Consider the following 16,182-nt stretch of genomic DNA (forward strand, 5'->3'; position numbering starts at 1 on the left):
AAATAATATTCAACATTGCTCTGTCAATACATTTTTCAAAAAATGCCTCTCTGTGCAAAATGGGTCTAAAAACATAAACAGCTGTGGGATCCTGTTTGTCTGTGATTTGAACCGAGGGAACAAATCGTGGCAGGATCAGCCTGATGTTGTTTGTATCCTGCTGTAACTTTACTGTATAAAGAGCAAACATCTCCAACATGTCAGTTAGTCATTACAACAAGTGTTTGTGAAAAATCAAGAATGTGGGATCCTGTTTGTCTGTGATTTGAAGAGCCCAGCGCTGATCCCGACTGCTCCCACAGGGAAAACCAATCCTGCAGGGAGACCTACCTCCGCACCTGCGCAGGTGAAGCCAAAGGGAAGATTTGCTTCACCATATTTTCTAGTCTTTGGCTTAGAATGAAGTTGGTTTGGAAACATATTCAGCGATGCTTCATCTCCTGCTTTGCGTTTCTGTGGGCGCCCGTGCTAGCAGTGTCCAAGCGTTTTGTTTTTTTCCTTTTCATACCGCCCCCCCCCCGCAATGGCTCTGCGCCCCCCCTAGGGGGTGGGCCCCTAGGGGAAGGTCTGGTCTCAGGTTTTGTCCATTTTTAGTTAGTTGCATGCAATTTTGTTTCACTAATAAAGGTTCAGTGTAAGAAAGAATTATAATCACTCATCTGCTCCTTTCCTGGGTGTTCAGCTGCTAATTTGTTCATCACATCACTATCACTTTTCCATGTTGTTGATCTCAATACTGACATCATTACTATAATCGAATCATCTTCTTGCTTGCTTTCTTCAAGCCAATCAGCCACCATTCTGTGTGGTTTAAATCAGTGCTCTCCATCATTCTCCCTTTCAGACTCTTTTGTGAACCCTCCGTCTGGCTGACAAAAGTGCCTCAGAGCTCTATCCAAGCTTCCATCTTCTTCTTCACCACGACCAAAGTCTAGACTCGTGTCCTGAATCCTATCTCTGATGGGATCTGTTCTGCCATGATGGGTCGTCAGAATCTAATCGCCAAACACATTAATTTCTCTAGCTCAGTAAATCTTGTTAATTCTTCCAAATGAGCCCTCCATATTGAACTATAATATCTAGAAGCTGATTAGCGCATGTGCAAGTCTAATGGCACACTTGTACAAGTGTTACTCTACCAATCTTTGTCTTTAGTTCTCATCTTGTCAGACAAGCTCTCATCCACTTTACCACCCGCATGTTGTTCCCTTCCCAACGTGGCTCTAGGATTGTACAACCAAAGATGATCTAATAGTCATAAAGAACGTGTATTAGACAATAAATATGATCAATAATAGTGCAATAAATAATTTAAAAGAACATTATGAAAAGGCCTAAAAAACCTTTTTAAAATTTGCAGTTGCTGTAGATTAAAGTTTTAATTTGCACCCCTCACTACCGGGTGTATCCTAAAATGCGTTGAATTGTACAAAATTAATCAGGACTATAAGAATCATCAGGAATTTGATGTGGCGAACAACACTAGAGGCCAACTTCAAGCCAACTGCACATGTCAAGATGCCCCATCTCCACAGCTGTCTGCAGTCAGCACAGTAAAGATGATCAATAACAGTGTCATTAATATTTTAAAAGAAAATTTTAGCCTAAAAAACATGCAGTTGCTGTAGATTTAAGTTCAGGGTGTAGCCCACCTCTCGCCCTTTACTTGCTGGGATATGCCCCCCGCTCCAGAGCCTCTTGAGAATAAGTGGACGAAGACGGACGGCTGGATGGATGAATGGCATTGCCTGTGTGGTCAGATTTGTTCCTTTAAAATCTGTTGTTACACAAATTCTGTTAATGCTATGCGTACTGACAATTTAAAATATTACACTCTTATGATTCAAATCCATCGGCAATAATTACAGCAAGCTGTCCGCTGCTGTGCTTTTTTTCAATCGTTTGATTTAAAGGCAGTTTGTTAACACTTATATTCCTCAAAGTAACAAAAAAATCTGCAAGCGCACACGTTTTCTCCACTTAGGATGGTAAAGGATAGCTCTCGTTTAGACTGCAGACAGTTATTAAGTCACAGCTTATGGAACACAATGTGGCCTGCATATTCAATATCTTCATTAAACAATTACTGTGCCTTTGTTAAATTGGCCGGCCAGATAATCTTATTAAGCCATTTGCCAGAGGCCTAATTCCATGAAAGGTGATACAGACTATTTTGAGGCATTGCTTGAGCTTTCATATCAGGACCTGGTATTGTGTTTGTAATAGCAAGGCAGTATTATTAAAAAGTAATGTGGGAGTTGAGATGATATTACATATAATGATTATGTATTCTTATTTCCTAATATAAGACTATGGAGACTCACAGGCCATGTTTAGTCATGCTGGCAGACATTAAGCTTCTTCCACCTTCACATTGCTTCATTGTTGGATATACTACTGCATGGATACAATTCTTTTCTTGCCAATCAGTTTCACAAGTGTACTATTAGGAAACAGCATTTTTCTATTTTGAATTCAATTATATCTATTTAAAAAAGTTTCTAAATATCTACGAAAATGTGATTTATTCAACTATTCAGCAGCTCAACTTCAAAAAGTGAAGCCAACAGAAGCTTAGAATATGTTTTCAGAGCAACAAAATATATATTTTTGCCAAATCTTCACCAAAACATCACTTAGCGTAAACACTGAAATGAAAAGTTGTAAGTTTAATTTTTTTTCACAAACCTGTGAATGTGCAGAAAGTACAGGCAAGGCTTTTTCCAGTTGAGCATCACCTGTGTGCTGCATAAACACTGAATTAAAACAAAAAGAAATGTGAAATTTCTGTGCCGTGAAGTCATCTCACAAGTGCTTTGCTGGGACAACTGTTTGTGATGAAAGGAATGACAAAAGACAAAGTCCCATCTTCACTTTATAGTGTAAAAAGATTTTGTAGTTATTCCATTAAAAGGATGCACCTTTATACTGATCTCCTTAACAAATAAGTTTGTCTTGTTAACACAGCAATTACAGTTAGTTTATTCTTAAATGTATTTTAATGCATTATGTTTGCTTTAAACACTTTCTATTGTACCATTAGATCAATGAAACGGTTTAATTCTTACATATATGCACATATTTCACTACTTTGGATGTATAGTTACAGCCACAGTCCTGAGGTCTTCACCCACTTAGCCAGTTGTATCTGTCTCTCTTCTTCATATTCTCTCTTGTCTCGCTCTGTGTGTGTGTTCTGTTATGTGTAACTGCTGAGCCGGGTCCTCCTCCGCTTCACTGTGAATAAACACACAGTCACTTATCCGAGTCCTGCATCTTGAGTCCATCTGCACCATTAACGATGAAAGCTACCTCTCTTTGTGTGACCCAACCACAGAAAATATGGTTCAGCCAACCTTTGATAAGATTGTTATTACACATATTATTCCCTTGCAAATGTAATTTAATTCACAAACCCAGCAAAATAAGGAATGCATCCAGTCAATATTCACTAGATTTCAAGCTCGAATAATTAACAGACTTCTGTTGTGTCCATGAACTAACACAGTCACAATAAAAAGTTAACACATTAAACAGTCAAACATGAAAGACACTTCCGTGAATGTAAGATCATCAGATTAACTTGTCATGATCCTGGCAGTCTGGCTCTTTTTCCTTCTTTCTGTCCTCCTTTAGGTGGAGTAGTGAGCCCACTGTTCCTTACAGAGCTTCTGAGTATTCTGAGATTAGCCATCACACCTGATTCTCATCTCTCCATCACAGAGGAAAGTACAGTTAGTTGTTTTTTGAGGTGTTTAATAGAAAAACTTTAATGCTAGACTCATAAATGTACATTGTTTAGGTGAAATAGGTGAAATCAGGGAAGTAGCCAACTTTATTTATTACAATTATTATAGATGTTTTAAAGCTGTGAAACCCCTGACTACACACTTTATACACTTTTCTCAGACAAGCATGAACATTTTCACACTTTTCTCTCGTTTAAACTCTCAAAGTTCAGACCTTCGTAGAAAAATAAGTTCTGTATTATAGAATGAAACCAAAGAAGCCCGCGGTTGCCTTTGACAGTGCAAAACGTTTTGTCGACATGTTTGTGTTTGTTGGGAAGAAAACTTACAAACACAGTCACACTGCTAGCGATCGGAGATTTATTTAAATTTGACAAGCTGAACACATTCTGTACTATACAGGAGACACAGCATGAGATTGATTGACAATGGTCTACAGCCAATCAGGATGCAGAACACAATGCACTGTTAAAAAAAAAAAGCATGGAAAATTGAACAAAAAAAATCCGCGAAACAGCGAGTCCGCGAAAAGTGAACCGCGTTATAGCGAGGGACCACTGTATATTTGTGTATGCATATATGTATGTACGCATATATATACATCTATAGGTATATACACACATACAGGCAGTGCTGGGAAGGTTACTTTTAAAATGTATTCCACTACAGATTACATGCCCCAAAATGTATTTTGTGACGTATTACGTTACGTTACTCAATGAGAGTAACGTATTCTGAATACTTTGGATTACCTATTATATTATCATGCTTTTTACAACTACATGAATGTACTATTGCTGTGTGAATTATTACTTTTGCTGAAGGTTACTCTCCATACCAACACCAACTAGATGTTTAAATCTTAATATAAATGAGTAACAGTAGGTGGACATTAGGTAAGGCTGCACTTTTTGCAGCGATCTCGTATAGAAAACTATTCCGCGCGTATATAAAACAGGTCCACGGCTCCGAAGTGTAGTAAAGGACCTCTGGCTAATACGTCGGGTTCGTGTCGGCTCGTAGCTGAAAACTAGCTTTACTTTGTTGTCTGGGTCAACTTTGCTAGCAGAGACAGAGAGAGGCGTTGAAAGGCTGCTGCAACGGAGCTTATTGTTTCAGAGGAAAACAGGAACACAGCGTACAGTCGAGTCCTAATAGCTTACTTACAACTGGGCTCGTCAGGCACTCTTCTTGGCTGCAGTGGTTATTATTATATTTACATTCTTCCAGCTCCCGTTTCTGTTCGGTGACAAGTCTTACTTTTCGACTCTCCTTTTTCTCCCTCCCTCGCTCACAAACACATAACGGGTATGGCAGTCCATTCTCCCTGCAGCACGGACTACACTGCACATAGCCCCAAAAATCACAACGTGCTTCACAGAAAAGCTAAAACATAAAATTAAAAACCAACCAAAAGCAAGTTTAAAAAGATGAGTTTTTAGCTGTTTTTTTTAAAAGAAATCACTGAGTCCACAGATCTCAAAGAAAGGGAGTTCCAGAGTCTGGGGGCCACAGTTAAAAACAATCTATCACCTTTCGTTTTCAGCCTTGTATGATGGACAACCAGCAAGCCCTGATCACATGAACTCAGGGACCTGCTGGGGTTGTAAGGATGTAAAAGATCTCTGATATAGGTTGGTGCTTGTCCATGCAGAGCCCTGAATTTCAAAGTCAAAATCTTAAAGTGGATTCTGAATTTTATGGGGAGCCAGTGCAACTGGATCAGCAGTGAGAGTATATCATGTTACACTGCTCTCACAGTATATCTGCTCAGTACACAGTTCATTCTCTATGTTTTTTTAAATACATGTATTAACGAATATAGTGATGTCATACAAAGGAACGCAGCAGAAACAAATGGCCCAGTTAAATCAGTTCACATGTACCTACCTGACACTGTGACAAGTAATCAGATATCTACGGTGGTCCTGAGAGGCCAAACGGACTGCAACTTCAGAAAACACCAGCAATATGAAAAACACTGCACAAGCACACAAAACACAACGGAAATAGGAAAAAAGAACAACAAATAGGAAAAACGAAAACACAAATAGGAAAAAACACAACAGAAGTTTTTCTGGGGAGACAATAACCCGACGGACCAGTTGCAGGAAGCAAAATAAGACCCCACTTAACTACCATTTGTCAGGTGACTATTTTGGCAGCAACATGAACAGCGCCACTGAAACTTTTAAGCCATCGGAGTATTCATCTCTCTTTAATTCGCATGACATCGAGCTGTATATCAAAAAAATAAATAGGTTAAATATTACCAAGCCCTATAATGCTCCCGCTTTTCAAAAGTATTTCAGTGTCCCAGATCTATGCAGGATGATCTATGCCGTCATGCACCTCCTACATCGTTCCCTCGCTCGCCTGGAGACTGCTGGAAGCACTGTGAGAATCATGTTCTTTGATTTCTCCAGTGCCTTCAACACCATTCTTCCCTCGGTGAAGGACAAGCTGGAGAACTCTGGAGTGGACCATCACCTCACTACCTGGATTTTGGACTACCTCACCGACCGACCACAGTATGTGAGGACTCAGGGCTGTGTGTCGGACAGGGTCGTCTGCAGTACGGGGGCCCCACAGGGAACGGTTCTGGCTCCGTTCCTCTTCACCATCTACACTGCAGACTTCTCCCACAATTCCACCCAGTGCTTCCTGCAGAAGTTCTCTGATGACTCTGCAATAGTCGGCCTCATCACTGATGGGGACGACAAGGAGTACAGAGGTCTGACCCAAGACTTTGTGGACTGGTGCCAGCTGAACTACCTCCAGATCAATGCCAGTAAAACCAAGGAGCTGGTGGTAGACTTCCGCAGGCACAAGCATTCTCCACTGCAACCACTGAACATCCAGGGTATGGACATTGAGGCTGTGGACAGCTACAGGTACCTTGGTGTTCATCTGAACAACAGACTGGACTGGACTCATAACTCAGACGCCCTCTACAGGAAAGGGCAGAGCAGGCTGTACCTGCTGCGGAGACTCAGGTCGTTTGGAGTGGAGGGCCCACTCCTGAAGACCTTCTATGACTCTGTGGTGGCTTCTGCTATCTTTTATGGTGTGGTCTGCTGGGGCGGCAGCATCTCTGCTGGGGACAGGAAGAGACTGAACAGGGTGATCCGAAGGGCCAGCTCTGTTCTAGGATGCCCTCTGGACCCAGTGGAGGTGGTGAGTGACAGGAGAATGGCGGCTAAGCTGTCATCCCTGTTGGACAACATCTCCCACCCCATGCAGCAGACTGTGACAGCACTGAGCAGCTCCTTCAGTGGGAGACTGCGGCACCCACGGTGTGGGACGGAGAGATTTCGCAGGTCTTTCCTCCCCACTGCTGTCAGACTCCACAACAAAGACTTTAACTGAACAAACACACACATCCACACATGTGCAATAACACTAAGTGCAATAATCTTTTCTGGCATCGTTGTATTTTTACTCAGTTGTATATAGCATTCGTATTCTATTTTTATCTTATTGTATATTTTTATTCTATTTTATTCTACTGTATATAGTATATTATTTTATTCTATTCTGTACAGCTGTGTACTGTATTTATTCTTATTGTATTCTAATTTTTGCGTCATAACTTTTGCACTGTCCACTTCCTGCTGTGACAAAACAAATTTCCCACGTGTGGGACTAATAAAGGTTATCTTATCTTATCTTATAACATACCCAGCCAACATTTATATGTGGGGCCCATATGGTTTGGAAATGGGCTGAAAAATGGGCCCCATATAGGATTGTCCGCGGGTTCCGTAATGGCCCCATATTAAATGCCCATATAGGTGTTATGTTAGGAAAATCTGGGAACTAAATGGGCCCCAACTGGGAAAAGTACACAGAAACCCACCTGGGCCCCATCTTTCAAGTTTTTTGTGGGTACCATGTGGGCACCACATAGGCTAAAAAGTGGGTTTTAAGTGGGATTGTCCGCGGGTTCCATAATGGCCCCATTTTATAAGCCCATCTCGGTGTTATATTGGTAAAATCTGGGAACTAAATGGACCCCAACTGGGCAAAGTACACTGAAACCCACCTAGGCCCCATTTTTCAAGTTCTTAGTGGGTACAACATGAGGAAAACATGAGCTAAAAGTTGGAATGGCATTATCAGTAGTGATGAGATTTTCCGGCTCTTCGGTTCGGCTCACTAAAAAGAGCCGGCTCTTTCAACTCCAAACCGGCTCTTCAGGTTGTTTTGTTGCTTTAATTAATTTATTATTAACAATAATATAAAATTATGCACAAAAGAATTACTAACGTTAAAAAAGGTGGTTTTATTTATATATGTTTATATTTAAATATATGTGGTGGCCCCTAGAGACAAAACACGTACAAACTCCAAAAAGCACATACTGTTAGGATGCCTGGGTGGTTGACCCAGGGTTTTCTGAGTTATCTAAAAGAGAAAACTTATTAGAAATATATTTATAAGTGTGGCCTAGGGTGGGTCTTATGTTCTTTGTGTAGTTTGTGTGCTCCGTTAGGTAGTGGGTCGATCGCATCTTATGGTTTGATCCCGTTTCCCATGATGTTTATTAACTCACACTATAGGTATAGCCATAGAATCTTCGCACTTCTGGATGCCTTTACTATATAACCACCGTGTGCCGAGGCGCTCATGTGATGGTAAATGCCCCTGCAGGACAGATTCCATTACAGGCTCACTCGTTTTCCTTCTTGTTGTGCCAGTGCCCCTGATTTAAGTGAGGTCTTGTGGCTTTGTTTCCCGCCTTACAGTGGTACTCCTGTGTTATGTGTTTCCTGTTTTACTTTAGAGGTCTCTGTCTTCCATTCCATCTGTATTTTCGATTTTTCATTGTTTCCGTTCGTTTCTCGTTCGAGTTCTTTTAATTAATGGCCTTTCCTAGCTTCCTACATTGACATTAGTAGTTGGTCCACCTTTTCTCTGATTTGTTGCCAGGACTCTACGGATCACTCTGATCGTGCCTTCCGCATCTAAAATTTTTAAATTTTTAAGCTGCGTGTCGTCTCTCACGTATTTGTCATTCAGGGTCGCGCACTACTTTTACCCATATCACTCTCACGCTGATTGTGTGTTTTGTCTGCCTGCTGCTCAACGCTCTATTTGGATTACATTACTTGTTTTTTTGTGGTCTGTTGCAGTTCAGGCATGTGAAAGCTGTTTAGATGTTTGTCGTTTATGTCATCTGGGCAGTCTTGCAAGCCTTAGGGCTCCTCTTTCTCTGTGTCTGCCCTAGAGCGTATATAACACTACAAACTCCAAAACACATTTCTAGCGTTAACTGAACTTCCAAAACAGAGCTACCTAGATCACTTAAATTACACAATTGAAAGCATATGTGTATTGTTTGTGTATTTATACACAAGCATTCATATATATTCAAATAATAAATAAAAAAATGTTCATTTACCTGTTACTACCACACACCAAATCTGGTCGTTGGTACTTGCTGGCTTGTGTAGCCACTAGGTAACAAAAGTTCAACACTGCCCCCTAGCATCCTGGAGTGTTTTGAGTTTTTATGTGCTTCGGAGTTTTTACGTGTTTTGGAGTTTGTACGTGTTGGTTGTACGTGATTTGAAGTTTGTAGGTGCTTTGTCTGTAGGGGCCACCGTAAATATACTTTTATTTATTCACTCCACATAAAATGTAATAAATAAATCATATAATACAAAAATCAACTATTCACATTTCAACTTTTAACTATTTAAATTTTCAGCTTTTTCCTTTTAAACAAATTTAAAGTGAAACAACACAAAACACTGCAAACCACAACACAATTAAATATAAATTAAAATATGAAAACAAAAAGAAGATGCACATTCTCTGTCATATGGACCTGCATGAATAAACTTTCTGAATCCTTTATCATCTGCAACTGAAAATAGTTGTGGATGATTACTATACCTTTCTAATGTGACGTTGTTGTCCCTGGCTCTCTCTCTCTCTCCCTCCCGCTCTGTTCCTGTGCTACTGCGAGTGTAACTCCTCCCCCCTCTGCCACCAGCGCAAAGCACAAGGCTCCGCTGTGGAGTGAAGCAGGAAAACGGTGAGAGGAAGCTTGGGAAGAAAGTGCGAGAGTTAAGGAAGAGGAGAGAGAGTATGAGTAGTTATGGAAGAGAAACCAATAAACCTCTCACGGCTCGCGATGGAGGAGAGCCTGAGCGCTCGCGTCGTCACAGGCGGTCAGGACCCGAGGCTGGCTAAAAAGAAACGCAGCCATGTCTGAATGTATCCACGACGCGATCTGCGGTCTTCACTAAGTTAATCAGTGGGTATCTGTACGGTAGTTGGCATCTTTAGTGTTAACCTTTGTTTGAATTTGGCTAATCTTCTGAGCCTGGTGGGTCCCATGTGAGAATAACACAGCCCCACAAAAATACATTTACACTCAGACAGGCCGATTACGGGTTCATGGTGACACTAAACCACATCCAAATCACTATATGAACGTGGCTGCCAGATCAACCAGAAACATCAGGAGGACTACAAACACTATTGTTTTCACTCGATTTATCATTTGGTCGGTGCGAGGCAAGCTGTGAGTGTTTTAAAGTAACTGTATTCACAGGAGACAGTACGCAAAAAATCAAGCCAGCCATACGGAAAAGAAATAGTAAAAACTTATATGTGATTACTCATGAAAGTGGCCACTTTCATGAGTAAATCATATAAGGCTTACATGATTTACTCATGAAAGTGGCCACTTTCTCATTACTTTCATACATTGTTTTAGTAAGTATCCAAAACATACAAGTTTCATTATATAATTTTTCAAGGGATCTTATATCCGTTTTCACTCTTATATGCTTTTCATACAAGTTTCACACAAGACAGATACAAACTTTATAAGATTTATATATATCTTTTCCATATGGGTACATTCAAATTGCTTAGAGAGTTGGAACTGTAGCAACATGGGAAAAAAGGAGAAGAGAAACTCAAAACCTTGTCTTGAATCAGCAGGGGTGTCTTTTTTTTACAGTGCAGTTAGTCTATTTTGTCCTCTTGCAGCCCTCAGTCCTTCTCTGTCTCTAGCTCCAGTGAACCACTTGGAGAGAGCTTTCTCTGCTTCTTGCAGGTTGACTTTTGCAGTCAAAGAATTCTTCTTCAGTGCTTCTGCAAAAATGAAGAAGAAAAATGGATAAGCCAAAGTAAAGTTAACCTTAGCTTACTTCCTTGGTGATGATTTACATAGAACAATGTTTATTTCACTTTCTTGCCTCAAATATATAAGATGGCACAATAACCAATCTCACTTACACTTTCAAACACTTTATTTAAAAAATTCAAGTGTCTCAAGTGAAACTAACTTACCATACACAACATTAAAGAGGCGCAAATCTCGGAACTTTTTTTCCCCCATGTCATCATCCTTCTTGTAGCATCATCTACACTTGTTCCCCCTATATCTGCTACCATGGCAACCTGAGGGGAACATACAAAAAGGACAGATTAGATACTGGCATCTGGGTAGGATGCCTCCCTGGTGAGGTGTTTTGGGCACATCCCACCAGGAAGAGACCCAGAGGAACACCCAGGACATGCTAGAGGGACTATGCTTCTCAGCTGGCCTGGGAATGCCTTGGGATTCCGCTGGAGGAGCAGGGCCAAGTGACTGGAGAGAGCGAAGTCTGGGCCTCTCTACTTAGTACCGGATTGGGTCGCAGGGGGGAGCAGCCTAAGCTTAAGATAATGGACCAGGAATGAAGGATAAATGGACGCTTTACATATTACTTAATGTTAATTGTGTGGTGATAAAAAAAAATGCTAGTAACACAAGCTAAACTGTTAAAAATTGAATTTAAGTTCCTTAATAGGGCTGAGTATCGTCACTGATTTCTAGAGTCGATTCGACTCCAATTCACAAGGTCCCGAATCGATTTGGGACCTTTCTGTTCGTAAGTGAAAGGGGAAAAAAATGTCAGCGCTGTAAATGCAGAAAACAGATTTTTAGATGGGAAACGGTTCTTGAAGTACACTGAGAGAGAGTGAGAGAGAGACAGCGAGCTCTGCGTGAAGTGTGATTTTATTGTGGTGGAAAACCAAAACAGCAAAAGTAAGAGGGAATTCATGACTATGTTCACGTGAAGCGAAATTTTCAGTGTAGTTTGGATCTTCTTTTGGTGCTGGTTCAGTCAATATTGTTTGGAGAAAGATAAAAACTGCAGCTTCAGAATCGAGCACAAAAAACACAAAGTGCCGTCGGCTGAGAAAGGCCACATCTCACTGATTCTGATCTGTCGGTGGGTCCGCGCTTTGTGTTTACATCTTTGTGCAGAATGCGTGTGCCTGCTCTCATTTACTTTCTCCAAACTAAAATAGGTTTTAATTGATAAATCGATAATCAAAACCCACCCCTATTCCTTACCCCTTTATCATTTACCCATAATGTTAAGCACCTGGAATTATTTTGTTGTTTTAGCTGTAAAAGTGTCATAAAATCAGCTGTGAGTGTGTGTGCTTTTATCCCTTTTTTCAGGATTACTTCTACTTTCCACATCTGGTAGTTTTTTCTCTCTACTGTATACTATAAGAGTGTAATCAGGGAGTAATAACAGAATAGGGAAAAAAACAAACTTGAAATTTTACCATTTTTTAAAACTGAAAAAGGCACTCAGAATGCACATGAATAAAAGATTTAGAATAGGCAATTTGATTTATTAACTGTAAAACAGAACAAAAACTATTTTGAGACCTTTGCCCCTGTGGTTTGTTTTTGGGCATCTCTTTTCTTCTAAATAAGTCCAGGCGTGTTGGGCCCCTAGAGCTCTGGTTGGAAGAGACAGGTTGGAAAAACCTGTCACCGGCAACGGGTTGGGGGCTAAAGGGTTAAAATAAATAGGAACTGGCCAAAATTTGTATAAACTATCATAGCAGAACAACAATAAGAAATCTGGGGGGCGCTAGCGAGCACGATGGAGTGAACACGCTTACTTCAGAGCCTCTGCACATTCCAGCTTAATTTGCATCAAAAATAGGAACTTAAGTTACCAATCTGCTTTCAAGGACAAGCTTAAACTTTTAAACAAAGTTCCTACGGATTTAAATCCAAGAAAGTTGCTTTTATGGCGGCAAATCTGCGGAAATACAAATACGAGGCTTCGTCGACAGCTAAGACCAGTGCAGCCTTGGGCAAAAGTTGTGACAACACCGCTAGCCAAACACCGAATTCGGCACCGATAGCTAAAATGGATGTGGCAGACCTCAAGATGGATATTCTTACCTCCTTGCGACAAGATATCGCCGCCGTCATCCAGCAGGAAATCAGGTCTGCTCTGGCTGACAGCTTTGATTCGTTGAAAAGGGATATCCAAGACGTGAAGGCAGAAATCAATAGCAACACTACTGCTATTCGAGCCGAGCTGGACCAGGTGAGAGCTAACATAAAATCTGTCGAAGCGGGTCTGTCGAATTGGTCTGACGAAATGGTGGCCGTACAAGACACGATGGAGTCCCTCACAAAAGAGGTGAAAGCCCTTAAACACAAATGTGAAGACCTCGAGGGACGTATGAGAAGGGGAAACATCCGGATTATCGGTGTGACTGAAACTCAGGGTTCCAGCTCTCCGGCGGCGGTCTCTGCGCTCCTCAAAGAGGTGTTTCAGCTTGACAGAGAAGTCCGCGTGGAAAGATCTCATCGTAGCCTGACTCAACGGAGACCCGGGGATACTCCGCGCCCTATCATTGCTAAATTAAACAGCGAAGGAGAAGCGGCGGACATCCTCAGGAGAGCGCGCAGAGGAAAACTACACTTCAAAGGAAACCCAATTGCCATATTGCCCGACTACACGGCCAGCGTGGCGAAAGCCAGGGCGGTTTTCACTGACGTGAGGAAGATACTCCACGATAGGCCGGGAGTCCGCTTTGGCATCCTCTACCCTGCCAGATTCCGTGTCTCTTACAACAACATTGAAAAGGAGTTTGTGGATGCTGCCAAAGCCATGGATTATGTCAAGGAAAATACTCTCTCCAGCAGATGGTGATCTATAACTATCTTATCTTCTGTCCCAAGGTGGAAGGTAACTCAGAGTTCTCTATGTCAGTAAGCTACATTACTGTGCCTGGTCGTTACTACGTTGTGCAGGGCCTGAGTTCCAATAGTGTTTTAGCAGACAGTACTGAGATTTGTTAGTGGTACTGAGACTGCTCGCCCAGCAATTTTCCCCGAACTTCAGTTCATCATTCGATATGAAGACATCTAAACTTGAGTTAGCTGCACTCGGGGTCCCTTTGACTTCCTGTCCTGCTGTTGTTACCCCTGTTCTGGTCCCTTGTTCTCCCAGGGAGCTTTTGATGGGTAAAAAACTTGTACAATGTAGTTTATATATTAGTTTCTGGTTTGTTGGTTTGATGGTTCTTTCTGTATTGTCCTATGCTAAGCAAAACTTTGGGTCATCATGGAGTGCAAAATTACTTGTGCTTCTTGGATATCTTTCAAACGTAACCCTAAACAGTCAAGATAGATTTGCTTAAAGTCATAAGCTATAATGTCAATGGCCTCCACAGCCCTATTAAAAGGAAAAAATTCTAGGCCAGTTAAAAAGTTTCAATTGTCATATAGCTTTTCTGCAGGAGACTCATTTATCTGACATTGAGCATGACAAGCTAAAAAGGTCGTGGGCACAGCAAGTGTTTTATTCATCTTAGAAGTCTGGCAGGAAAAGAGGTGTGACTATCCTAGTACATAGACAGATAAACTTCACCCCACTCACTACATATAGAGACCCACATGGAAGGTACATTGTGGTCAACGGCTCTGTTGATGGAGTACTGGTTTCCCTCATCAATATCTATGCCCCTAATGAGGATGAGCCAAATTTCATACATACAATTTCTAATTTAGTACTTCAAAAGTGTTCTGGTGTTTTATTGCTAGGAGGGGATTTTAATTGTGTCTTGTCACGTTATTTGGATAAACAACCAAGTTCTAAAAGCCATGCATCGCAAATGAGCAAAGCTCTAAAACATTTAACAACTGAACTGGGACTAATTGATGTCTGGAGAAATAGGTTTCCTAGAGTCAGAGATTATACTTTTTACTCGCATAGACATGCATCCTACTCCAGGATAGATTTCTTTTTTACTTCTAAAACAGAAGAGCATAGAATTGACAATATTGAAATCTTACCAATTACACTATCTGACCATGCACCGTTATCACTCTCATGGGACTTAGGATTGACACCAAGACTAAAACTTTGGCGATTAAATGCCTCACTCCTAAATGATAGCCAGTTTTGTGAGTTCATACATACTGAACTAAATACTTACTTGGAGTTGAACACAACTCCGGAGATATCGCCTTTAACTCTCTGGGATTGCGCCAAGGCATACATTAGAGGTCGCATAATATCATTTGCAAGTGCCAGGAAAAAAAGAAAAGAGGCTAGGCGGTGTGAATTGGAGGCCAAAATAAAATACCTAGAGCAACAACACAAAAAAGCACAGACAGCCAATTTGCTTTCCGATCTTAAAATGTTACGTAGTGAGCTTGATAGTTTATTAAACGAGAAAATTGAGGGCAATTTAAGATTCATTAAACAAAAGTACTATGAACAGGGTAGAGGGCTAGTAGATTGCTGGCAATAAGACTCAGGAAACAGCAAACTTGTAATATGGTCCAAAAGTTGAAGTCAGATCAAACCCTAATTACTAAACCAAATCAAATTGCAAGTTGCTTTGCCAATTTTTTCGAGTCATTATATAAAAATTCAGATACATGTAAAGATGAACAATACACTATCTGATTTCTTAGAAAAGATCAATTTAAAAACACTGCCAGAATCTGTAGCAAAGGAGTTAGATGAACCAATTCGAGAACAAGAAATTTTACAGGTGATTTCAAACCTTAAAACTAAAAACAGTCCTGGCCCTGATGGTTTTATTAACGAATTCTATAAAAAACTTAAGGACAAAGTCGCACCCTTATTACTGAAAGTTACCACTGCGCTCTGGAGACTGGGACTATGGCGCCGTCCTGGAACGATGCTACAATTGTCGATAATCCATAAAGAGGGCAAGGACCCCACAAATGTCAATCATACAGGCCAATCTCATTACTTAATACTGATTTGCGCATTCTCACCACGATTTTAGCCAAAAGAGTTAGTAAAATTATTACACAGGTTATAAATCCAGATCAAACGGGGTTCATTGCAGGAAGGCACTATGGGGACAATGTTCGTAGATTGTTGAACTTAATGTCCTTGTACAAGACCAAACAAGAAGAAACAATGATTCTGTCTCTTGATGCGCAAAAAGCATTCGACAGGGTTTCCTGGCAGTACTTGGGCCATACACTTGAAAGATTCAAATTTGGCGCCAAACTTAATTAAGTGGATACAGATTCTTTATTCCAACCCAATGGCAGCTGTACGGGTAAATGGAACAATATCAGCCAGATTTCGCTGGAACGTGGGTGTAGACAAGGATGCCC

Source organism: Haplochromis burtoni, unplaced genomic scaffold, assembly GCF_018398535.1.
Source record: "Haplochromis burtoni strain Fernald_Lab_line unplaced genomic scaffold, NCSU_Asbu1 Contig_749, whole genome shotgun sequence".
Taxonomy (NCBI): domain Eukaryota; kingdom Metazoa; phylum Chordata; class Actinopteri; order Cichliformes; family Cichlidae; genus Haplochromis; species Haplochromis burtoni.